At 42.4% G+C, this 26833-nt stretch overlaps 2 long non-coding RNA genes across 4 annotated transcripts in view; one reads left to right on the forward strand and one right to left on the reverse strand.

Moving 5' to 3' along the window:
* The first annotated feature begins 1727 nt into the window (after window positions 1–1727).
* LOC119717451 (uncharacterized) lies at window positions 1728–26776 on the forward strand. 3 transcript variants are annotated; one of them, XR_005266996.2, is made up of 6 exons: window positions 1728–3113; window positions 3491–3563; window positions 6645–6800; window positions 23039–23172; window positions 25617–25712; window positions 26639–26776. It is a non-coding gene; the product is annotated as an uncharacterized lncRNA (long non-coding RNA). The 3 variants fall into 3 exon arrangements; XR_011810515.1 differs by lacking the exon at window positions 1728–3113 and having other exon boundaries at window positions 3259–3563; XR_011810516.1 differs by lacking the exons at window positions 1728–3113; window positions 23039–23172 and having other exon boundaries at window positions 3259–3563.
* Window positions 20048–26833, reverse strand: part of LOC140002888 (uncharacterized) — a 42640-nt gene continuing 35854 nt past the window's right edge. Inside the window, exon 4 of the long non-coding RNA XR_011810513.1 lies at window positions 20048–25426. This is a non-coding gene — a long non-coding RNA (uncharacterized lncRNA). The remainder of the gene's footprint in view (window positions 25427–26833) is intronic.

Raw genomic sequence — 26833 nt, forward strand, 5'->3', positions numbered from 1 at the left:
GACAGAGAGTGTGTGATGCCTGCTCCGGACAAATCAAACCATTGAGCCTCTCAAAATGCTTTCATCATCATCATTATTTATTATTATTTATCATCCCTGCCATGTGTTATGTTTTCCACGCACAAAGAACAGGCAGATGTTTTCCATCTGCACGATGTCTTAATTTTAGATCTCAGGGAAAAGAAAAAAAAATGAATAAGAAAAGAAAAAAGAAACCATAAAGAATGCAGAAATGCACAATGTGTCTGGAAGTAGTGCTGACCCCTATGCACAGGTATGCATGTGCACAAGGTCTCTGGAAACAGAGCTGCTAACTTTGCCTTTCAGCTGCCTTGGGGAAAAGGCTCCTGGGACTGTAGTGGGTGACTTCACCAGAGACGGATCCCAGGGGAGTACACCATCGGGGTGAATGACCTGTTTAAGAAGTTACACCAACCCAAAGAGTTGGAATAAACTCATACAAACCCAGGGCAGCATGCAAGACAGCTTCACTCCATGCAAACCCTTTTTCATCCCTTTGGCCTCTTGCCTCCCTGCAATTTCTCCACCATCCGTAGGCCCTATTTTGTCTCCAGTTCCATAAACCACGCTCTCGCTTATTACCTGACTGCTCAGAAAATCAAAGCTCTTGACTTTCTTCTCCCCACTGAGGCCCAGGTCAAGAGGCACAGGACAATCTGCTGGCAGGAGGAGGTGGTGGAGCCCAGCAGCCTCTCTCAGCTTCAGCACAGCTGTAGTCAACATTGGCTTTGCTGGGAAATTGCAGTTTTGATTAAATGTACATTTTCTTGAAAAGTGTCTTCTTTCCACAGGAATTTTGACTTTTTGATGAAGACCAAAAAGGGTTTGGCCCAAACATTTGGGGGTTTTGAGTCTTTTTTTGGATGACAGGGAAGACAAGACATTCAAAAAGTTCCACATCCAAATTCCAGGGGGAATGGATTTATTTCATTTTCCTCTAGAGTTTTCCCAGAATCCTTCTCTGGTTTCCAATAAATTTCAGTGTTTGATGTGAATGCATAACCTCGCCATACAATCTACCAGCAAGGTGAGCAGGCAGGTTACTAAACTGGGCTGAGACTGCTGATAGAGAGGTGAAAAGATTTGTACAATGTGTCAGTCCCCAGAGCAATCAAGTTGCGTGAAAGGGAATAAATGCATAAATAATAGTAAAAAATGATGGGAACAGAAGCTATATTAATAATAATGCACTATAAATGCACATGGCATTTTACAACCATATTACTAACAGACCATATCAAAGACCATGCAAGAACAGCTCTGTGCCTCTAGGGCATTTGGAACACAGACCAAGATTTTGTCCATAGAAACTGATGTGATACGTGAGGTGACAGTTTAAATTCAGACATCTGGTGAGTTGTGGGGGACGGGGCACTGTGACTCTGGTATTAATAGCATGTTCCCTCCATTCACTAGTTCAAACAAGTTGCCGTGTTGTTATTAGCTTCAGAAAGCAACCAGGCTTGTGAAAAATTAAGCTGTTTTCTTTCTGCTTGACATATTGTCGAAGAACTGAACAGACGCAGTAACAAGTTCAGGCACTCTGAAGTGTTTTGGTTAGTGATTATTGCTATAAAGTCCTCTGTTTCTTCACCCCCACTACCCTCCTTGCCAAAATGAGAATTTGATGACAAGGTAACTTGACTCTGCCTCGCCCTCAAAAAGATAGAAAGATCAAAAATAGCTGTGTGCTTCAGGCTACACAGAAAGCTTGCAAAGAAAATTTACTTGAATGAGTAAAATGGAAATTTGATGCATGGAAGCTCCCACATATACATTTGACCTAAGAATCATGAGAACCATTTGATGGGGGCAAGGAGGGAGGGAGATGCTTCTTGCTGCTGGTTGTCTTTTTGGTGGATTCACTGCTTTGGGGATTTCTCTTTATTATTTTGCTCCCCAGCAAAAATTGAATTGGTTTAGTTCCAGCCTCAAGGAGTGAGGAAGGAAGAATATCAGAACAAGTTTTATCAGAACAAAACAATTTTATGAAAGTGGAGGAAAAAAAGGGAGTAGGGGGACCATCTCAGTCAAGATGCAAGTGATACCAGGAAAAAAACAAAACATATAAGGAAAAAAAAATACAAAAGTAGTTTTCAAGAATAATTTATTTAGTGGGAATTGACATGCACCATCAACTGCTACATAGTTTTGCAGACATCTTGGTGGATTTTTCTCTCAAGAAAGAAGAAAAAAAGAAGAGACCGCTCTGAGGTGTTAGCAAGCCTGACCAGAGGAGATGTCCCTGATGTTAGGTCTGTTTTGCCAGGTTTCTGAGACACGATGAACCCACAGTCCTCTGCTGTAATGTTGCCTAATCTCTTGCCCTGGCTCCTGGCCAGAGCCCGCTGCACCATCCTGCCCAGCGTGCCAGGCGCTCTGGCAGCGCTGCCCATGTGCAGAGCCCAAGTACAACACAAATGCAACACCTCATCCCCAGCACCTCTCCACTGAACCGAATTTGGGGCTCGATTCTGTTTTCTCTTTGCCCCGCCTGCCTCGACAAGCAGAAACACCTCTGCCAGGTGATCTGATGGATACGGAGGAAACCTGTTTGGCACTTGCTGCCTGAACACCACAAAGAGATAAGGGATTTCTGATGGGCACCCTGAAGACCTGGGCCTGTGGGCATGCCCACTCCCTCATCCAGATGCTGGAAGGCATGGATGCTAGGAAAGAGGGAGGAGAAGGTTTTATATACTGAACTTGTTTTGGATACTTTGATTTGATTAGTTTGCTTTGAGATGCAACAAGTCCATCATTTTACAGAAGACAATGGAAATGAAAGCAGCATTTAGAAATAAATATACAATTTACACTATCTCCTCCTCTGCCCTTCAGTGTGGAACAGGTTCCCCACTCACCCACTTCATCCTCCTCTCTTGCAGCTCCCTTTTAAGCTTTCCCCCGCACAGTGCTGAGCAGGACCTGCTTGGTAAAATGAGGCAGCTGGTAAGCAGTGCCCCCTGCAGAACCAGTGGGGCTGAAACCTTGCAAAATTAAATACACCTGCCTTGCCGTGTTGCAGACCTTCAAGCCTGACCTAAGCAGGTGCCTCAGACCAAGAGGTTCCCTAAAGGGTCCAAGCGGAGGTAGGCATGGAGGGTGGGAGGCCGATGGCAAAAGGAAAGAGCAAGACCCTTGTCATGAGTTCAACATGTTGAAGACCATGTCTCCACCTGTTGCACAGCATCACTTAGTGTACATCAGCAGGGAACTGACCCTGGAAAGCAGAAATTTAATATTTCAGCCAGTGTCACAGTGTCCCAGTAAAAAGAAACTCTGCATTCACTTTCTGTAAAGCTGTACTCAGAAAAGGATGGCAAATATTGTCTTTCTGCACTCATTTCTCTGAGTGCCTTAACTGACATTTAGAAAGCTTTTCTTCTTTTTCCCTCCCATCCCTGATCTTACCCTTTTTTTTTCTTTGTTTTTTTTCTTTTTTCTTTTTTTTTTATTTCCTTTGGAGTTACTTCTTTTGATTCCTTGAGAATGGACTGTGTGGAAGGAGCCAAGGGAACCTCTTTCCTGCCCCAGAAAAGGTAAAGAATCACTTTTTGATATATGTTGCCTATTTCTCTTTCCTCCCTTCAATCTGGGAGTATCAGTCCCCAGCCCAGCCTTTTGACATGACAGCTTAACGCTGTCCATGAGGTAGAAATTTGTTTATGAGACCTTTGGAATTTCCCACTTCAGTTTACCTTTGACAATGTGGGAGACTAGGAAGGTACAATTCCATCTATTAAGTCTTTCCAAGTGGTGCCATGATGCTGTTTAACCTTTCCTCACAGATGTATAATGCCAGAGCTGTCAACCTGGATAGAGCGAGTCTCTGCATGTACTTAATGTATAGACAGAGACCAGATCTTTACAAGAAAATGTCTGCATAAGCAACTTTGCATTCACCTACTGATGGTTCATTTAACTCTTACTCTCCTGAGATGCGTTTTCCCCTTCTTTCTACAGCAGTATATATATTCACGTGTGTGTATGTTTATATATATATTTATGTATATGTGTGTGTGTGTGTATGTATATAAATACATGTATATAATGTCCTGTTCCCATTACACATGTTGGGTCACCTAAGGATAACATGGATTGCAGGTCTTTCATTAACTCTAGTGATGAAGCCCAGGCTTTGATGTTAAAGGTCATAGGTTCATCCCTCTGATAAAATGCTGGTAATATGCAGTGGCATGTGAAAAACTTCACATCTCCTAATGTAGCAAGCACAATGAAGTGATCGAACTTAAATTACTTTTTTTTTTTCTTTTTTTGATTGAACAAAGCCCCATTTTTGAGCGCACAATTCTACTTACCAACTTATCAATTTGATAAATACAACTCACATGAGCAGGGCTGATTTTTGGAAGAGAGGATTTGTCCTCCCCTATATCCCATGACAACAAACCAAAATATCAGCTAATGGCACAGTTCTGGGTTGAGTTTCAGAAGTCCTGAAATGTAATCCTGATCTTGCTACTATTTCTGGTGTGAACATGAGTATGTCATTTCACTTCTCTGTGCATCTTCTTTTAATGCTGACCTCTGTTTCATCTAGTCTTAGCTTATCTCCTGTTTTGTACGGCAGCTATCACGAGGAGAGGCCTGATATCAGCACCACTCATCAGACTATGATATAGAGCTGCCCAGTAGATATTGGAGTCTCAGCTGGCATGAATGACAGTGGAGGCTGGAGATCAGTTTGAAGGAGTCAAACTGCTTTGTTTGTTTCATCCGTGCCTTTAAATGAAATTTCAGGGCCACGTGAAAGCTCTAAGTCTAGAACTGCTCACATACATACCCCTAAAGCAACTAGATGCTCCTGAATCGTCATCTGACCAGAAGTTTTTGTTAGAATGGCAGATTACTTGGGTATGAACTAAAACCAGCCACTACAAAGAAAAGTAAATCCATTCCTAGGGAAATCTCAGAATCTCTTTTCCATTGTAAAATGGAATAAAAAATAATAAAAAGTTGGCATTACTGAATTTCTCTAGAATGAGGATTTCTGAAGTCTCGGAAACATAGGAATTGGAGCCTTTGTTCTGAAAACATAAAATATTTAATATGGAATTTTTCCCAACCAAATTTGTTTCAAGAGGGAATTTCTGTGTGCAAAAAAAAAAAAATAAACGCCACTCAGTGCTGATGAAACTCCATGTATGCTATCCACTGCTATCTAGCTAAAGAAGAAGAATCCTTTTCTTCTGCTACATTACCTTCCTTTCCAGGGAATGAGAAAAAGAAAGAAGAAAAGCCATTTGAGAGTCAGCACAGCCACAGGACCCAGCTGGGGCTCAGCTGGCAGTGATATCACTGCCCTCCCTCCAAATAACAGCCCTGGGTGATGTCATCTCTTTTCCTTTAACACATCCTAACAAACAACACAGTGCAGGGGGAGATTGTCCCTTTTTCTTTGTATTATTATTATTATTTTAATTTCCAAATGAATTTTGTAATAACAGCAATTAAACCCTCCCACCAGCCAGCCCCTGGGGGGTGATTCTTGTTCTTGTGCAGTGAAACTTTTCTCCTAGAGAACATCATAGCAGGCATGCAATAATCATCCAGAAATGCACAGCCTGTCATGTCTTATTGCTTAATTATCCATCTCACCTTCTTTCAACCCTCTTCTTACTGTTCCTTGTGTGATGCCTATTTATTTTATTTCATTTTCCCCAACCTCTGTCCCTCCATGCCTAAAGATTGTGAGAGCTGAAAACATTTTTCCCTTTCGTTCTGCTGCTCTGAAGTTCCTCCATCATAGGTCACCACTGACCATTCCCATGAGGAATTATAAACTCAACACTCTCAGAGAGTTTTTCCCACTTTTAACTTACTGTGGACAAATTCTACTAGCTATAACATCACTACAATGTCATTTCACCCAGCGTGAAACTGGCCTTTCTGTTTTATACCCTCAGAATATAAATGGCTATGCCTCTCAGGAACCTTTTCTGAAATAAGGGAAAATTAATCCAAAGAAACCTAACATACAGGAGCCCAAAATACTGGATGGAACAGTCTTCAGGAGTTCCTCATCTGCATGTCAGGGGGTTGGCTTTGTAGGGCATGCACATGTGTGCAATTTTTAATGTTCGTTTGGGTGTGCTTTAAGCCCCCTCTCTCTAAAAGCAGCTCCAGTTTAAGATAGCTGTTAACCTTTGCCAGATGCTGAAACAACAGCCAAGCATCTGAATGGTATCAGAGTGGATCATCCCTGTTCCTTCCACCCTACTACACTGAGCCAAAAAATCCCTGCAGTTTGCATCATTTTGCTCTTCAGGTCTGGGGAAATGTTCTTCATGGAGGAAAATCTTGGCCTTCAGGAAATGTCTAAGTAAGGTTCTCAAGACAGTCTGTGAGTAATTTAGAAATGTAAGTCTGAAGATGAAAAGAGGAAAGAGCTGAATACCTCACTGGAAAGCAGTTTCTTCTACATTTCTCTTGAAAAATAGTAAATAGTCTATGACTAAATTAATAAATGAGTAAATTAGTCTATGACATGGCTGGGGTAAAACTAACACAAATGATTGGTCTGGATCCATGTCCCAAGGTCTCTTTGGTTCCCTGACACTCTTTTTTTTTCTTGTGCTTTGTCTTTTGCACTAAACTAGGATCCAGAATAGCTGCAGTTCAGCTGAGACACCCTTGTCCAGGCTACAGGAAGGGGATGGTCCCTGGCTGAGGAAGCAAATGTGCCAAATAGAGCTGAGGAAAGCCACATCACTCAGAGGTCCCATCTGAAGCTTCATAGAAAGGCTTCAGAACAGGTAGGAAGATGTGGATAGGATTTGATTTTCCCCTTTCTGATTTCTTGGATTTATTTTAGACTGATGAAACAAAACAAAGAGTGAAAACAAAAACTAAAAACAACCACAAATATCCTTTTCTGTTAAATATAATTTTTAAGAAGACTTTTACCAAGTAGGAATTAAAATAAACAGACTTTTTTTTATACTAACACTTTAAATTCAGTGTAAACCATCATTAAACACTAATAAAATACAAAAAGGTAAATTAATTTATTTTTAAATGAAGACCTATTTCCAAGGCAAATAATGGAAAATATGGTGCCCGCAGTGGCGTGGCAGAGCCCATGCGTGGCTAGCCACACAGCAGATGGGTGGTCAGCCCTGGGTGGGACGGGGAGTTCCCAACACTCACATCTGCACCCAAACAGTGCTTTATGAGCAGTGTGGACATGAGCCCGGCCAAGGAACATCACTGGTAATTCCTCCCTCAAACCTACCAAATTTATTTTTTTTCCCTAAGATATGCAAGGTACGTCAAGGCTCAGCTTAGGAAAGGCTTTTAAGAGATCTTTACTGTTCAAGGCAGGCTGCGGTTTCATTATTTTTATTATTTTGGTAGAATGAGTAACAGGAATAATAGTAGCTGAGGGTTGTTTCTCTTCATTGACTCTGTGTTAGGTTTGGAAGCCATTCGACCAGGACAGTCAAAACACAGACAGGAAATAATCTGTGATAATGTCCAACTGGGGTATCAATTACGGCTTTAGACTTTCACGTTAAAGGGATACTGTCAGATCAAATTCAAACCAAAAGTTGTGGGTTGCATTTTTCAAATACATACATATACATATATATATATGTATGAGAGAGAGGAAGGGAGACTACTAGAAACATTTCCTTTTTTTTTTCTTTTTAAGTTAAAAAATAAAATAAAATAAAATAAAATAAAATAAAATAAAATAAAATAAAATAAAATAAAATAAAATAAAATAAAATACTAAAATAAATAAAAAATAAATCTAAAGCAAACATTCTCTTCCCTGTCATGTTTGGAGACTAGACTGCTTGTTGTCCTCAGCCTAGCCTGACCTTACAATGTCATTGTCTCTGTTTTTAACATCCTCTCTTTAAAGGCTCTGGTGGGTGAAGTCACTCTTCCCCCAGAGGTAAGAGGGGAGATGCCTGGTGGCCCTGCAGCAATCACTGGAGCAGGAGAGGATGCGAGCCTGCACAGAGGCTTGTGGAGTGCATCCCCAACCAGGCATGGTGCACCCAAACACAGACACCAGTGGAGCCTTTCCCAGCTCACAGGGGCTGAAAGAAGTGTCCCATGATGAAAGCCATGCCAGGAGAACCAGGAGGGTGGCTTCTCAGCCCAGCTTGGCTCACATGGTCATGTAGTGTGAATATAGGAGGGAGGGGATGCTGTACCAACCATTCTTTTGGACAGGGTGGAAGAAAGAGGTGGGACTGATGTTGATTTTGGTCAAAAACAGCTTCTTTCTGGACATCTGCTCAAAGAGATAAGATGGTAACTGTCACTTGCAGTTACACCAAGAGTCACTGGGTGGTCCCCAGAAAAAGAAAAAAAAAAAAAAAAAAAGGATTCCTTCATACTAGGATCACATCATTAAAAGAAACAACACCATACGCTATCACTCTCCCTCTCCCTTTTCTCACCCAGAACTGGCAGAAATATGTAGAAGGAAAATCTATTTACCAAATGAGTTTGTGAAACCAAGCTCTGGCAAACATGTGAGAATAAAATTGTGTGTCCAGTCCTGGAGCTGGCACTTTAAAAAGAAAACTTGGAGAAAGCTCAAAGAAGAGCTTCCAGAATGATTTATAGTCTGGCAAACACACTTACCAGCGAGAGGAGAAAGGAGAGCAATTTGTGAGATGGCGCATGGGCTAACAGGTTAATAAGTGATTAGGGGACTTATGGAGTGAAAAACTCTGATATAAAATGAATCTTTGATCTAGCAGCCAGAGGCATGAGCAACTGCATGGGCTGCAGTTTGGAAATCAGCAAAGCCCACAGAGGAAATACGCAGCACGTTTCTGTGCAGAAGAGTAATGCAGTGCAGGGAGAGCTGCACCCCAAGGGACGGGGTGGATTTTCTGTCATTTGGAGCCACGGGATGACATCCCTGGTTCCAGCCCAAACGAACATGAAATATTACATCCCATGTTAACCACAAGGCCAGATAAACTGGTGAGAGTGATGTCTTCCAGACCGTCAGCCTGAAAGGCCTCTGGGAAGGAACCATGATCACCCTGGTGTCCTGGTGTCCTTGTGTCCTGGCTGTGTGACCTCTCCAAAGCTGGAGAGAAGGACTCGTTTTCAGTGGGTATGAGCAGGAAGGGATTTGTGTATACATGAACAGAGCCACGGGGCAATGCCCACCTCTCTCACAGGTCACAGCTGGAGCTAGCCTGCACACCAGCATGGCTGAGCGGGACTGAGGAAGCCTCACAAACATTTGGCAGGCATGGAGACCAAATGGGAGACTAGGAAGAGAGAAATTACGTGTACAGCCTTCCTGATAGCTGCTAAACATGGCTAAGCGTGAGCTCCTTGGCTCACAGAGAAGGGACCTGAGGCATTGTTCAAGTGAGGTCCTGTGCTGGCATGGCAAAAGTCTTTGGCCTCACGTAGTGATTTGCATGGGTTTGGGACCCTGCTAAAGGAAATGAGAGTCATCTTTCAGCTCCAGGGGTTTGATGTACAGGCTGTTAGGGAAAGAAGTTACCAGGCTGAAGGTGAACTGCTAGAACAAGTGAGGGTAAGCACATAGCCACATGTACAATCTTGTGATTTTCAAGTAGGAAAAAAGCATCAAAAATAGCTTTTTCTGCTCTTTCTCTTCTCTGAGGGATCTTTCACTAAGTGAACCAGGCAATGTTGAATGGACAAGGAATGACAAGGTAGCTCTCATTCTTTATAAAATTTGTGCTACAAAGAAGCTGTAGCTACCCCAGACTCATCTTTCAGACATGTCCATTAAGTGCTGGAGAGGGCCTTCCATCCTTAGGAATCCTTTCAGTCCAGCATGATTGCAAAGCTTGCTTAGCCTTTAAGAAGAATGTGTGAAATTCCAGGGTCATTCCAGAAAAGCTTAGGTTTTGACCCCAAGATTTGATTATGCTGGAGGATAAAGGAAAAAATTCTTCATACTGTAAAAATAGGTAGGAAAGTAAATTTCCAGACTCCAATGAATAAATTAAAAGTCTGGAGTTTGTTCTGAGATCTGTATGTTCTTCCTTATTCCCTCTTCTCACAGGTAACATTAAAATCTGTGTTGGTCTCTGCAGACAAATCACCCAGCAGCAAAAAAAGGGAGAGATTTATACAGATGATGAAACCCAGAACTGAGTTCCAGGATTTCAAGATAGGACCCAACCAGAGCATAAGGACAAATGTTGTCCATGCCATGTTCCTCTCAGTCTAGGGGAACAACCTCCCAAAACGATTCACTGATGAACGAATTTGAAACCGTGACCTCAAGGCAAAAGGTCACTGCCCCATTGTCTTGCAGTGGAGCTTTCCTGTCCTCAGTGAGGAAGCTTTTTGTCCAAGCTCCCCCTCCTTTCTCTCATTTTCCCTCTCTCTGAAGCTTTCTTAGACAGTTCATGTTCCATGTGACTAGAAACTGGAATGATTAAAAAGGGAGCCTCTGATTATAGTAAAACAAAAAAGCCAGAGGTTGTTTTGTTTTCCCTGAAAGAAGAGGCGGTTGTTGGCTGTTCTTTAGAGAGCTGCAGTTTGGAAAATTTTTGAGCCTGTTCAGGGCAGAGGAAAGCACAGGACAATGAATTCAGGGACCATGACCATAGCATAGGACAGTGAGAGGATGCACAGTTGACTGACCCAGACAGACAGTTCTGCCTTTCTCTGGAGCTGATAAACAGACCCCAATGATAATTAAGCAGCAAGTTTCAAAGCTAGATTTTAAACAATTTTACTATTTTTTTTTCCTTACTCTTGACTCAGGTAAAGCTTGATCCCAGATCCCTATGAATAGATATTTGTGGTGTTTCACACAATCTCAAAGGTCATCCCCAGCAGTCCACTTGCTGAACTGGGACACATCCCAGAAACAGCCAACAGAAGGGGCTGCATCTTTCCCTGGAGCCAGAGTGCATGTAGGACAGGTTTCATCATCTCCTCTAATTCAGCAACTAAAAATCAGACTTCTAGCATAGATCCAGCAGCTCTGGAAGCAACTCACCCTATCCAGAGTTGTCTAAGAAAAATGAGACACCATTTCCCTAAGACTTGCTAAAACAGGCACAATCAGACTTCAGATGGTTGAAGTGAGAATACTGTGGTGGGTAACTCTACCTCTACAGCAACTCTAGGTACCAGGAGCAAGGAACTAAAATTTTGTAAACGTTTCATGATAAACACATTAACATTATGTTTAGTTTATCCTCTGGAGAGTAAAGCTGTGGCCTCAATTTCCAGTATAAGGTACCTAAACAGGGGCCCTTGTTTCCATGCCTAGAAATCAGATTCAAAGATCCTGAGAACATCTGGGTCTCACTCAGGTCACAGAAAAAGAAAGTGAAGAGAATAGGATCGCTTAGGTAAATTAAAATAACACTTAAAGACAAAAAATAATAAAAAAGTAGGGACAAACCTACAGGAGACAATCTGTCTCCCTTTTTTATGATAGAAGGCTCAGCCAGGGGAACAGAAAAGTGACAAATTCCATCTTACTGAAAAGAAATGAATGTTTTGTTTTCATGGGACACTGGGACTCAATGCCACAGGAAGACTGAGATGCCGAGAGCTGAAGGTTTAAGCCATTGCCTAGTTTAGAACTGCTGGGAATTTTCCCAGTACAGAAGGAGAAAAGTGTCTATCATCACTGGAGACAACCTCATTGTTCAAATGAACCAGCAGTTCCCTATGTCCTCCTGATTTCAGCAGGAGGCATGTACAAATGACCTGACAGAGAAAAACAGAAGAAAGCTCTGAAAGAAAATTTCAGATACCCACCCGGTTTTGCCCGCCTAGTATTCACATTTTTTTTTTTTTTATTGTCTGGCACCAGGTCCTAAAGCTAGGATCATGGTCCCAGAGTGAAAAGGCAAGTTATAAAGGGGAGTGTCTCCTACAGGAAGGCATAAGGGTGGGAGACAAACCTGGCATCAATAGAAAACTTGGCTTGGATTTTCAAGGAGCTCCAGAAATAGCAGACATGCTGTCATTGAAATGTAAGAGGAGGAGGGCAGAGCAAAAATATATAGGTTTTATGGGGGATTTGGAAGATTAGAAGAACAAATAAGTAACACAATGGCTGGATATTGACTCAAAGAATACTTGAACTAGATTTGACTGGCAAACAGTCCCAGTCTCTATTTGCCAACTGCTTGGAATTGTTTGAGCAATGACCTTGAAAAACATACAGCAGATTCAGAGACTGGGAAGCCAGAAGGCTGCACTGCACTGGTCTAATCCGATCTTCTGCAATAAAGACGTCCCTCCAATGTCACCTAGCCTCAACTCTGCTAACTTTGTAGGCCAGCAGCAGTGGCTCAGCCATGTTAAGATATTAAACCGGTTTAAATAATTAAGTCCTCCTAAATCTTGAAAGCAGTTTAGCTGATCACATTGCTTTTAAGACACTAAATTCTTAAACCACCTTAACACTGATGGAAGAGCTGAGACCTTACAGCCAACTTAAGAGTTTAAACTCTTAAGACATTTTTCACATGATAAGCCAAATTCAGAATCAGTCATAGCACCCACACTTTTGCCTGGTATCAGTTCGCCTCACACCAGGTTGAGAGACTCAGGGCTGAATATCTGTTTTAAGTCATTACCTGCTTTGCCAAATCACTTGAACTGTCTTCCAAGAGCTTTTGTGAATATTAGTCAGCCTTAATCTATAAAGTTTATCTCCTGCTGCAGATGGTTTTGATGTGGTATATAAGTATATTGAGCAAGGTTTTTTAAGTTCAGCACAAGTCAAAAACTTCTTATGATAAACACAAATATAAAATCATACCCAGATTAGCTGTAAAACCCTGAGAAAGAGGACTGACCCCAAGACATTTTAAGACAAGCTATTGCTCTGCTTTTGCAACTGGAGCAGCACACATACTATTAGGTTTTAAGAATGAAATGAGATGCTGGGGTAGTTAGGAAATTAACTTAATTTTTAACAAACACCAGTCCAGTGAACTCATCTTTCAGCAGCAATTTTTATGACTGTTTGCAAATTATATTTCCCTGGGCATACAGCTTCAGAGCATCTTGTGTGCAGGGAGGGAGGGGGTTACAGGTGGAGCAAAAGAACATAGAATCCAGTTTTTCCCATAGAAATGTGCTCACCTGGGATAAGAAAACCTCTTGTGGTTTATGATGTGGGATATGATGGCTCCTAAAGCGGTAGCTAACTGTGGTAAAGAAAAAAAAAATGTTATTTGCCTAAAGGGTAATGTATAAGAAGACTGAGTGCATAAAAAGGCTTGTATTACATTTTGGAGGTCTCTATGTCACCTAGAGTGAATGATTTGAGGGAGAAAGAGAGGGACTCTCTGAAAGAGTGATTCAGAGCAGACATGCACTCAGGCTATATTTAAATTGGGGAATGCAAAAGCATGCCTGGACAAATCTGGACCATGTGGTTTGGAGAGAGATCTTTGTGTGCACTAGTCCTCTCTGCTGCCCCAGTACCATCATCTCCACAGGAAGAAAACCAGGAATGTGGGCCAGAAGGGAACCAGTGTATTCTCAGGATGGTCCATCAAGAAACAAGGATCCCAGTGTGTATTCCTCATGCAGAACGCCCCAGAGCATTTCCCACGCATACTGTTTATGGAGACAGGACCACCTTCTAGGAATGCTTCACTATTAAAGGGTCTTGGGGCCTAAGATCTAATGAAGATTGGTCTTCTCCAAGCTGGTTGTGAGCCCATCAGAAGATAAATACTGTGGTCATTCGCAGAGTGCCTCAGCACCAGGCTTTCCACTGCAGTTGGTGCTGTAAATGTGCAAAACAGGAAAAGAAAAAAAAAAAAAAAAAGGCCAATGGGTCAACCACCTTGCAGTGTAGGCTCAAGGTGAGAGACAGCAGATGGGAAGAGGCAGAATTGAAGCTCCTAGGAAGAGACATGTGGGAAGGTTTCAGAAACACGGGGGACAGCACTAGTTGTCCTGGAAGCAATCATTTCAACACACTGACAGCTTGTTCCTGCTACTCTGGGGTCAGTGGTATAGAGCTGAATATCTGGCTGTCCATTTCTTTGAATCATACTTTGCACATTTGTTGAAGAGGAGGGTTAAAGAAAGCCACAGTTAAAAGCAGTTTTGTTTTCTTGAGGTAACAGGTTTGCTCTGTACAAACAGTATCTCTTATCTAATAGCCCTAGAAAGGCATGTAGCGTCAAGCTGATACTGTCTTCATGCTTGGCTTATTTTTGCATTTCAGCCCTGAGATATGCAGGCAACTTGCCATCAGCTGTAAAACCACAAACCCCGATCTGTGATGGGGACTGATAAGAGAAAATATATGAAAACAGACTCCTTAGAGCTTGACTCCTTTCCAGAAGGCTCTGGACTGAGATTTGGCATTTGAAAGTGATTGTTCATGCATAAGGAGCAGCATTTTTTTTTCCTTTTTAAGGCTGCAGGAAAGCTAGAAGAAAAGTGAGTGAGCTGGGGGGCAGGGGTGTGGGGCAATCAGCATAATGTTATTAAGTTCCTATCATGACATTAGCAAGCGCAACATCCCGTAGAACAATTGCTTTGACCTGCACAGCTCCCTGTGCTTCCAGGAGCCTTCTCTCCACTTCAGAATGAGAGAAAACATCATGTCAGTGGTTGATGTGATTTACAGGTACAGAAAACAGAAGAGAAAGCTGTCATGTTCCACTCTGATGGGCCATTTATCAGATCATCTTTCCCATGCTTGCTTAGCCTGGACAGCCACTTACTGACCCCCTACTTTGGTGTCTTCAATATTTCTCAAACTTCCTGCTTCCAAATAATGCTTTGCTTGCTGAGTATAGGAATTAGGTAGCATCCCTTAAATGCAAGTGCCTGCTTGTGATGCTGCTGTCTGTGACATTTCAAGACCAACAGAGATCACCCAAAGTGCCTGGAATAACTGTGGTGGCCATGGTCGCTGTATGCACAGACTTGCTTCAGGGCACAACCATACCTGATGTTTGTCAAACTCTGCCCTTTCCTGCAGGGTTTCTGCCTAAAGCCAGAACAGAGGTAAAGGAAGAGGAACTCCTCTGGGTCTTTCTGAGTCTGAAAGTAGAAACAGCAGCTACTGCTGCCACTGACATGTGAAATATGCTGCCCAGAAGGAAGTCTTTGTAGCTGCTGTTCTGCCTGCCTCAATCTCAAAACACCATATTCATTCACAACCTGAGCTAGGAGGGTGTTTCACCACCTGCTTGCAGAGCAGGGCCTGAAAAACACTCTCAGGCTCTTTTGCTGCTACCTCTGAGCAGGCAGCACCACCCCCACTCTCTCTCCTCTCTAATAAACATTATTCGGTCTTTGACTGAGTGCATTTCTTTTTGAGAGCAAGCCCCAGCCATGTGTTGGGAGCAAACCCTATATCATGGTTAAACTCGTGGCATTGACCTGTCCCCATACTTTGCCTTTCCAAAATCCTTGGTAGAAGCACCCAGTTGCAAAGCAGTTTAAATGGACGGAGAGACAACAAGTACTCTAAATGGCTTATCTGATTCTCCAGGGAATCCATCTGGGGCCAAGAGCTTTTCCCCATCTGTGTAACAGCGATTACACTGCCTACTCACCTTCATCCTCCATAAAGCTCTTTTAAAACTCTAACTTAATCCCCTGCCCTTCTATCCAGACTAGGGCAGCAATTCTCTCTGGAGCAAAATCAGCTTGTCAAGAGAGAGCTTCAGCTTATTGGGAACACACCAGAACCTGTTAGTCAGTCAAAGGGCCACTACCCAAACAAAACCTCCAAGCAGAGCTCATGTCCTCTCTCACCAGGTTAAGAAACAAAACAGAGGAGTTTTTCTCTGAGGATGCCCACATTACACAAAGACTATTCCGCAGCTTATTACAATCCCATGACTGCTACGCCCACGTGGCACTGTTCTGGATCATCCTTTCTGCACAGCCTGAAAGCTTGACTTCACAAATACACGAAGCTACCTTGGGACTGGTGCAGAGAACTGACACCTTTTTCCCACCATATATTGCTTCTGGCCCAAAAGCATGTTCTCAACCTTCTCCGCACTGTGGAGAAGCAGGTGTTGGTATCCTGTCCCATATCAGCTCCATTTGGTGGTCCTACATTGAACCTCTCCACTTGCAACTCTGAAAAGGGGAAAATGTAAGCAAGGGGCCCCATGGTTGAGGTGAGGAAATACGGACTGAAGAGAGTACCAATATACAAAGCCTAAAAGGGCTTTCATTTTCCTTTTTATTTCTTGGGGGGGGGGGAGTACAGGGAGAGAGAACATTTGTGGGAATATCTGGAGCTGTCCAGTGCCAGCCATGGCCCTGTCTCCAGAAGACCGTGAGCAATAAAGTAGATCAATGAAGATGCACAAAAAAAAAAGAGCAAGTATGTACTAAATCTTTTCCATAACACTACCCCAAGTTATTGACATTTCTGGCTTGTGGACTTCCTTAGCAACTCCTTAATAGATTCAAAGAGAAGTTAAACAGATTAATGGAAGAAAAATCTTTAGCACAGAGCATCCTGCAGCTGGAAATTCCAGAGCTTAGTACTTCTTGTGAACAAATATCTTCTGGTTTTGTTAGTTTGTTTTATATTTGCCTTTTAATTTTTTATGATACCCTCCAATTATTCCACCTTTTGGCTATCTCTTCTTTTACTTGTGATGTTTGACCCAAATGAGATGCAAAAGCACTTTTTAATTAGTTTATATAGAATAATAAGCTCTATTTGAACATGGAAGCTGCAAATAAAGACAAGATCCGGACTGATTTCCCTCTGAAAAAAAAAAAAAATGTAGTTGCCTAAACATACCTAATCACTTGCCTTCATCTAGCCCATATTTTTCTTATTATAATGATTTTCTGTCTTTGACTGTATAAAACTTTATTTTTGTATCCTGGGGTAGCTAAATGAATTTGAAATGAATATGGATTTCCTGCTGATCTTATTTAGTTTTGGTCTTCACCCTAGAATTGAAAACATCAATGCCAGGGTGTGTTAGAGGTACACTTCTGGAAAGGCAATTATGCTATAAATGCTCAGCTGTAACTTATATAATAATTATTTCTTCAACTGAAGTGCCTTTTGAAGTACTGTCCAAAAACTTACAATGGCCCTAACCCATAAGCATTTTGGTGGGGCAGGGAGACCAAATTCTGCACTCCATCTGAAACCATTCTGCAGAGACTGCGTCTGAAGTGCGCTGGCATTGGGTATGGCTGGATCTCTCACTTTAGGTGTTTGGAAATCTGTCCGCAAAAGATGTATGCCCTGCAATGTTTGTTTTTCAAATATTACTTGGAAATGATATGACGGATGACTGATCTCTTTTTTTTTTTTTATCCCCTCTTGGCTGAGGGTTTCCCTAGAACTTGAGACATGTCTCTGCTGAAAAAATCACTCAACGCTTATGAAGAACAAAAGATGACAGAAGGTTATTCAGTGTGTCGTGTAGTTTCACCTGAACCCCAGTGGTTTCAGGGTATATGTGATCTACCAGGCTTCTTGTCCAAGTCAAAAGCAGACTGCTTGTAAAACCTAAACTAATTCTTGTGACGCCAGTTGTCTGCAGTAGCTGGTTAAAGAACTTCTTTCCAATACAGCTGTTAACTGAGGGTAGAAGGGTATGGGCTGCGAACAGGCAGATTGGGGGGCAGTAATCTTCGGGGATTCAAGTAATCTTGGGCACCTCCCTTTATTTCCCTGGAGCACTTCCTTTCTCTCCTTGTACGAAGCCACTTCAAGTCAGGGATTTGTTCTGCCCTGTTCTCACACAGCACACAGTATAACGAGGCCTCAACTGTCCTTGGGATCCGCTTTAGGCACTGACTCAATTTAGAAATGGTATTAGGCTACAACATTCGGATGAATGACACCGGTGAAGAGCAGCCATAAGGGGGAGGCAGGGCTGGAGCATGACGCTGAACAGCTGGGGTGAAGTAGAAAGCCCGGTGCTTTGAGAAAAGGCCTTTTAAAAGTCAGTATGTGCTTAGGATTCAGAAAATAGTCACAGAGGGGCAAATTCACCCTGGTGAAACCCTGGCCTGGGGTCACATTGGAGGTAAGCGTGCTTCCCTTTTATCAGAGGGATTTGCAAGCAGAAAGAATTTTAACAAGGACTCCAGACGTGACTAAAGACCCTGTTTGTTTGAGATCTAACTCCCTCCACCCCAGAGCCCTGAGTATATCTCTTGTCCATAAAACACCACAAGCTCATACATGTGTTTGTTTTTGGGGGTGACTCCTCCGCCCCGGTAAGCCCGGTTCACCTGTTAAAAGCTCACGAGAAAATGTACCCATGGCATTCCTGTCCCAAAACACGGCTGCCTGGTGAAAGCCAACAAGCTGGTTCTCCTCAGACTGTGGGAAAATGCTATCTTTCCAGCCTCCCTTCAGCTGAAGCACGCTGATTCTTTTCCAGGGCCAGCATGCTATATGGAGTTCACACATCTCAAGATACTGAAGAACACTTTCAAAGGCTCTTTAAGAAATAAAATAATAGCAAGGGCATTAACAACAACAATAATAATAGTAGCCTTTGGGTCTGCTGCTGTCTACCCCCCCCCCCCCCCAGCTCCTTTTGTTGGAGGGAATCTTATTTCACAGGCTCAAATGGAGGAGTCACTATCAATTCAATTACTCAAGAGTAATATCCTTCCTAAAGAAGAGCCCCTACTGCTGTTCCTTTGGAGGGTTCCCCTTTCTTGCTCCAAGCAGCTGTGTTGGTATTTAGACACAGGATACCAGCTCAGCCTCTACTTCCAGCACAACCTCTACTCATATCCTGCAGGCTTTGTAAGTCCCCAGATGGTCCATAATGCTTGTGCAGTAGTTAGCCAGCCAAACAGTGCTTGCTGCTTATCTGGTGTGTAACTCTCTGGAATGCGTGTGTGGGGAGAATGAGAAAAAATGCCAGATCATCTTCCCACAGAACATTTCCTTTCTTGTCCTCAGCCTCCCCTCTCTAAGCCCAGACAGAAACAAAACACCAGCAAGGGAATCGGCCACATTTGCGTCGCAATGGACTTGATCCTTGCGTCTTTTCAGAAGCAGCCTGGGTTATTGTGGCCATGAACCTTTGATGCCAGGGCATTTATGCTGATCTCTGAGTGCATGACAACCCATTTAGCTCTAGCTTAAATGACAGCACCAGGTGAAAGTTAATAACAAAGCATGTCCAAAGCTAACCATTTTCAAAATAATGGAAATTCAGAGAACTCTTGCTAGCAGTGGAAGGACAGAAACGTAAAAGCAGAGAAAGAAAATATGGAGAAGGCTTCACTGTGCTGAAATTCATGAATCTCAGAGAGGGGAATTTATTAGTTTACCCTTCTGTCTGAGTTCTAGCTTGGTTCTTCCTTCACCATGTGAAGAGCCACACTGGTAACTCCCAAAGACACCAACTCACGCCTTGACATTGGCCTGCAGACATGTCCACAGTGAGGGAAACATTTTGGGAGATTAATTTACCAGGGATACCTAGAATGAGTAAGAAAATAACTGAAGGAGTCTTCAGGGCCAGCTTACTCCTCTCTCCCAGCAGACTCTTGGGTTTGCTTGTTTGTTTGTATTGTTCTCAATCGGTATCAGCAAAGCTTGAATGATCCCCATCCAAACTCTGGGGCATTTGTTTCTCTTGCCAGGGCTGATCTGTTCTGATATTCAGCTACTCTGGAGCAGAGAGGGAGGCCAGGGCAACACATGGAGACACAGATGGATGTTTTCATTTCAAATTCACAGCTTCAGAGACTCTGCTTTAACACAGAAAGGGAATCTTCTGTTTAGTGTGAAAGACAAAAATTAGTAACTGTTGCTGTTGTTGCTCAGGCTTTTTCTTTCACAAAAATCTGCCGAATTCAGAAAGTGCTGGTCTTGAATGACACCCATGGCTGGGCAAGTGGTGTCAGCAACATGGACATCTCAGAGAAGGAAGAAATTTTCAGACCTCAGTTCTTTATATTTTGGTACAGCTTAACAAAGGCAGGCAGTGTTGACAGCTTTGCCCTGGGTTGCAGAAATACTGGTACATTCCCAGATAAGAACTCTGGATGCTGAAGAGCATGACACCAACTAAAAAATAAAAAATAAATAAATAAATAAAAGAAGAAACACACAAAGGCATTAAGTAGAGGACAACAGTGGCAGAAGAGAAGTTTCATACCCTTTTTGTGTGATGTTGACAATATATGTTGTGACTGATGGCAGTCAGCCATCCTCGGCCTCATTACCAAGTATTGAATAAACAAATGTAAATATACCCAGCCTATTTCTGAGTTGGGAGTGCTTGAAGTTCTTTATCGTCAGTGATTAAGACCTTACTTAAAGGGGACTGTGGACAAGGGTAAGGTGGAACAGAAGATGAGTCAGGGAAAGGTCATTCAAGTGTTTGGATTTTTTCCCAGTGTTTGGAAAGGACTTTATGAGAATACTGGCCTGATAGAGTACCTTGAAACCCATGACTGCAGCTCAGCAAAGATATTTAGTCATCAAGCTCCCATTTCAATCAGTGTCTAAGTCTGCCTGTGTTTTGCTACACAGAGAATGATCGTATGATGGCCGTCTACCTGTCACTTTTGCTCATTGCTCCCTGATGACTGAATGAGACCATAAAAAGAACTTGTTTCCATCTTTTATTGGGACTTTTTTCTTAATGTTTGCTGAGTGCTATGTACAGTCACATCTCTTCCACCCATACCTAAGACATCAGACAACTGAACTACAAAATGATGGCTCTCTGTTGGTTGCGATAAATTAAAAACTATAGAAAATATTTTTTTCAATGGGGGACCCACTTGAACTCAACCCTAAGAATGTAGGCATCTGGCTTGCAGTTTCTCCCAGCAACATCACCCTCACCTGAAAATATGAGGCTCTCACTACTGTGTGGCAATGTTTTTGCCATGTTGTACTGTCATGCTTTGGGGATGGCACATTGCTTCTCCATTTCCCCTGAAAATATTCTCCAGGCTGTAAGCCTCCACCAGGAAAACAGGGAGGCGGGGAGGCAAAAAGCATGACATTAAAATTCAGATGCCAAGTTCAGTAGCATGAATAAAAATTGTCTTAACCTCTGAGGTCAGGAAGTCACCAGCTGGAAGCGGAAAATCGCCACCAGTAAATTGCTGTGGGTTGGAGTGATGAATGCTAGTTAGTACCAGTGAATTTCAGAAGAATCTCAGCTGTAGGGAGACAGGGCATATTGGAACAAGGCTGAACAATTCCCGACTGTGTTTTCTTTCTTCTTTAGTCTGTCTTGTGCTTTTTCTGTTTCCACAGATTTCTCAGTTAAGGCAGAAAAAGATTAAACCCTTGTGGGAAAGTCTTCTGGCACGTAATAAGGGTGAAAGCAGTGGGATTCCATAGGGATTGAGTGGTATTGCAGGAAAATTGCTCTCAGATCCTATGGATGTCAAGAGGGAGGGAAAATGCCCCAGTACTTGATATTTCCAAAACTGACTGAAGCACTGAGATGCATCCATTGTCCTAGTTATTAAATATCACTGACACATGTCAAACTACAGCTCAGTCCAGCAGCCAACATCCAGTGCCATCTATTTGCTGCCTGTTCTGAGCCCAAGCTACAACCAGACCAAGCTGGGAAGGTGCTGAGTTGTTCTCCTTTATCTGCTGGCTGATCTTTCCCTTACAGTTTGAACACTGCCATGCTTTGTCTGGGTTCCTCACCGATTTACCATTGTACGTTCATTAATTGCTATGTACACCAATTTACAGCCTCAAGGGATGTAGTTATTGCTTAGCCTCTGTCTAAAAGAATGGGTTCTCACTCTGTTCACAAGATGTAAAGCAGTGAATTAATAATGATTTTTGAAGTAATAATAATTTTTAATAAAAGTATGTCTATATGAGTGAACAGAAGATGCGTCCAAATCACTTCAGCTAGTCTAAAATTCTGTGATGGGGAAAGTTTCATGTTGAAGAGATTGGACCACACCACAAAATGCTCCAGTGATGATACAATTTCTACAACACTTTATGGGACACTTGAATATAAGCCCCTACTATTAAATTCAGTTTGAGGTTTCCATAACGGAAAGGGGCCAGCTTGCATTTCAGATGTCATTTGTATAGAGGAAGCTGGACAAAAAGCAGAAAGTTGGCAGTGAAAAATACCAGGCTCCTTTCTCCTTCCAGCCACCCCTCTCCAACCTCTTTGGCTAACCCCCAAACCATGGCAGGAGCTGAACACTGACTGCTTTTCATTGAGTGACATACCTGGCTCTAGAAGAACACGCCCTTGTGGAATTGGCACCCGGGCAGCATTTCCATTCCCTCTGCACAACACTTTTCTTTAATGCCTTCCAAACTAAAACAAAACCCAGAGGATTTGCTACCATGTTCCACTCATTATATTGGTTTTATGAGGGTGTGGAGATTTGTTGCATGATGGCAGGATGGATTTGTCCCTGAAACTTAAAATACAACAAGGGAATATAATAGATGGGGAACTTTTTCTTTTTCTCCATTGGGCTTTTTATGGTTTTGGTTTGTTTCTCGATTATCTACCATTTCATCCAAAATCAATCCATAATGATTTATGTCCTTTTTCAGGGATGCATTCAGCCCTGAAACTAGATCACCATTGGGCTTATCAGACTCTCTAGACTATCTATGTAGAAAATACAAAGAATCATAGAAAACAAGACTGCTAGAGATCTCCAGAAGTCACCGGGAAGAATCACAGCATTCCACCCTGTAATGGTTATACCTGTGCCATTTATAACTTCCTCTTCCAGCTCTTAGGACTAGCCATTCCACAAGTCCTGATGTATCTCCCCATGTGATTGACATGTCTCCCACAAGTCACTAATGTTGTCCTTTGTCCTTCTGTACATAATACTAAGCAGGTTTCCTTTATTTCCAACCTATTCTCCTTTGCTTCAGTTTTAACCCATTGCCTCTCACTCTTTCTGCATTGATGGGCAAAACAAGTTGTTCATTTTCCTTTACAAATTTGTGTGTGCACGAAGACATTTATCATAGATTTCTTCAGCTTCTCTTCTCTAGACTAAACAACCCTACTTCTTTTAATTTTTCTTTCTAAGTCAGGTCTTCAATCACTCCGGTTGCTCTCCAGCTGTTCTACATCTTTCCTGAAAAGCAGTAACCAAAACTGTGCAGAGTATTCATCTTGAGTCCCTACAAATAGCAAGAAGAGTGGAAGAATTGCTTCATACTTACAGGTAGTTTTCCCACTTATCCATCATAATATGTCACTTGCCTCTTTCCCAAAAGCATGGTTGTGTTGGATTATGTCCAATATCCGACCTGTTCTAAGCAGCCCTACTCCATTCTCTGGCAACTCAACTGATCATTCTGCTTAAAGGCAACATCCCACATGTCTCTTTTTTTGAAATGCTTATGATTTTCCCTCTGCAAGGAAGCCTGACCCTATCCATTCTAAAGCCAACAGAAAGAATACAAACGAGGATATGATGCATCTTCTGTGTAAGCATTCTGCACAAAATACATGCTACTCATATAGTACCATGTACCAGTTGGCCATTAGAGGAAAATTGAGGGATGTAGGGAAGAAAGCCATCTTCTTGACCAAAATCCACCATTCTGCTATTGCGTGGCAATTAATTCTATTATCCTTTTCATGAACTTCTGAGGCCCGTTCAGTCCTAAGGAGATTAAGAGTCCATAGAGCTATAAAAATTGTTTTCAGGACTTGCGGACTGAGAGAAGGACTGCAATAGTCCACTGACCTAGCTGAGGGAATTTTTCTAGTAAATCCATGAAACACATGTCTCAAAGGATGTCTACTGAGACTGTGAACTTTGAAAATAAACTTATAGTTCCATGCAGGGATTCTGTTGACCTTGCCACTTCCCACACTGTGCGAAGGGCTTTGAGATCCTTGGGTAGGAAGTTGATGCAGGAAACCAAGAAGTTCTCTCATTTCTTCAGCTGGCTGAAGGCCTGGATTTCAGTTGAAAGGTTTCTATGCAGTACATCTACTGCATGGTACATTTGTTTTTCAGGGGTGGGGGAGGTTATTCCAAGCTCCCACATGAGTAGAAGCCAGAAGTAGAATCAAATTGAGGCAGATGGTTTATTTCCCTAAGCTGGCATTCCTAATAAACAGCTGTGTTTGCACAAAGCTTCAATAGACATATGCATGGGGAACAATGTCGCTGGAAAAGCATAACATCAATACTACCAGCATCCAGCTCCTCCATGGGTTAAGAGTCCAGCATGCTCCATTGCTCCTCCTCCTTCCCTCTCTTCCTAAAAATCTTGTAATGTGTTTCACAGAAAATGCCTTTTCTCTTCCTTTTGGTGTAATATTCATCTTGGGGGGAGAGAGAGGAGGAGTTGGGGGAGGGGGAAGGGATGTAGTGTTTTGAGGTTCAAATTCCCCTTGCACTTAATCTCTTTAACAAACCCCTTTAACAAATGAAAGGTCTGACAGGAGGCAGAGTCATTAAAATGAATTAAAATGCATCCAGGAGAGATTAGTAATGAAGCCACTCGCCAGACAATGCCCCTTTTCTTCTCCATGTGGACTGCTGGGGAATATCCCAGATTACAGAACAAAAGGGCTTGCAGTTTAAAATGCTGATCCTTGAAAGATTCACCATATTCTCTTCTCCTCACCTCAACTCCTTGCTTTATACAAGTACATTTGCAGGCAGGCAGGATCCAAGCTTAATCTACTCAGGGTCAGGGGCAGAGGGACTGGTTTTAATTACCATTGAGTCTGCAAACCTGTGCACATACAACCATGTGGGTACCATGCTGGTGTGGTGAGACCACCAAATACACCACTCCTAGGTGCCAGAGGAGTTTCAACCAGCTCCAAGGGATAAAGCTGGAGGAGAGACAATGTGGGGTCAGGGGTGAGCATTACATAGACGCAGCAGATGAGAATTTGGGGAGTGCAGGCAGGGAAAGATCAAAAGCAGTCACTGGTGCCCTGAACATGAGTGGATTGGACACTGGTAAGGAGAAATGTAGCTATTAGGAGAGGAGCTGACTGGGCTTTGAAAGTAGATTTTCCAAGCCCAGATGGTGTATTTTGTATAAGAAATTCATCTGGTAATTCAAAGGAGGCCACGTACATCCTCTTGGCATCAAGAAATCTGATTTTTAGTTGATTTAGCTGAAGCTATGCTGATTTCCAGTCCTTCGTGGAGAAAGTCCCAAAAGGCAAAGCTCCCATATGTGCCAATGCGAACAAAGACATGGGATTCCTGTGTCATGCATTTCTTCATTCCCGTTGAAAGAAAATCCATACGACAAGGCTTGTGGGTGAGGTGTCTTGCTCTCAAGTCAGGAGATTTCAACCTGTGATCAACACGGGTATCTTACCATGAAGAGCCAGAGACCAACCAAAATCCAGTGGCCTAAAGCTACTCTTCAGGGTTCACTTCTGCACTGAAAGTGTGGAGAGGTCAGCAAAGCAACAGGAAAAAGGGCTGTAAATAGCTCCTTTAAAGTGAAAGACAAGAGACCAGGTAAATACAAATGGGATGACTGGAGGGAAAGAAATCAGATTTTAAAATCTCTTAGCATTTTTAAAGTATTTTTTCACACTAGGGGTGGGGAGGGGGAGATGTTAGAGTCTCTCCACCAATTCTTTATCACCTTTCTTTCAAATTCCTTCTGCTTTTCTTTCCAGCTGGAAAAGAAGACAGAAGTTCCCCCAAATTGCCACCCACACCTGCACATTTGCAGTTTCTGCGCACCAAAGCAAAACAGCTCTCTTCTTTCTAAGGTGGGAAAATATAATTCTGAAAGGAAAATGTGTTTTGTTTTGAACTGTTGATTTCAACTGAAAAAGCCTCAGTTTCCCAACCAGCCTGCATTTCTGCCTGGAAAATGGCAGCTTCTGTATCTCAGTTCAAGGTTACTGGTGAACAAAGACTCTTATCTCCATCTGGTAACTCAGAAAAACTTCCAGGGAAATAAAAAGCCCCAGTAAGCTACTCCGCTGACATGAATGAAACTCTGAGCTACGTCGGCTGAGACTATATCCCAAAGTTTGCTGATGACAGAAAAACAATGAGGTAGTGAATTGGTGAGGGACCCATTTCACTTGTGGTCTGCAGAGTTATTATATCAAAACATGTCCGGCAGAGTTTAATAGTGTCAGCATTTAATGTTCAGCATAATGTCATTCCTACAGACCAAAACAGACACTTCCCATAGGTAATTAATCTTTTACAAGTAATTTAGCCATAGTAAGCAAAAGTGGATGAAATATATTAATGGGGGGAAAGGCTGGGGGCAAACTAGGCATGGAGAAACATTTCTCTGCATTAGTCCCACAAAATTACAAGTGAGTTACAGCTGATAGATTTAGGACAGTTCCTGTTGAGTAATTGTATTCCATGAGGGTTTTCAATACAATGTGATATTCATTTTCACTTTATACAGTAGAGACAATAATGGCTACAGGTGCACAGGCTGCCTTGCTGGGAGGAATAAAACTGTGATTGTTTAACATCTGACTTTTCTCACGCAGTTACAGCTTTTAGGTTTGAGCTATATTTTGCACATATTTCAGACACGGGTTGTTTCTTTTTTTTTACTCTAAGAGTCTAGCTCTAAAAAAATGCAGGCTCTAAAGACCCATTGTCAAATGAAACACACTTCCCTCGTTTGATTTGTTTTTTCCTCTCTTGCAATATCACCTTTCAGCTGCAGAAATGCAAAGAATCACTTGTTTGGATAGAGAAATGAAACTGTCAGCTGATGCAGGACGCATGGCTGCCAGACCAGGCTCCCAAAACCTAAATCCCCAAACAGGAGCTTTTGGGTGCACTCCTGGAAACCTGGACATCTCCTTTGTGCAGGACTTTGCACCGCTGCTTTCTGCTTTGGCATCAGCTCCAC

The sequence above is a fragment of the Anas platyrhynchos genome, chromosome 7 (genome assembly GCF_047663525.1).
Source record: "Anas platyrhynchos isolate ZD024472 breed Pekin duck chromosome 7, IASCAAS_PekinDuck_T2T, whole genome shotgun sequence".
Taxonomy (NCBI): domain Eukaryota; kingdom Metazoa; phylum Chordata; class Aves; order Anseriformes; family Anatidae; genus Anas; species Anas platyrhynchos.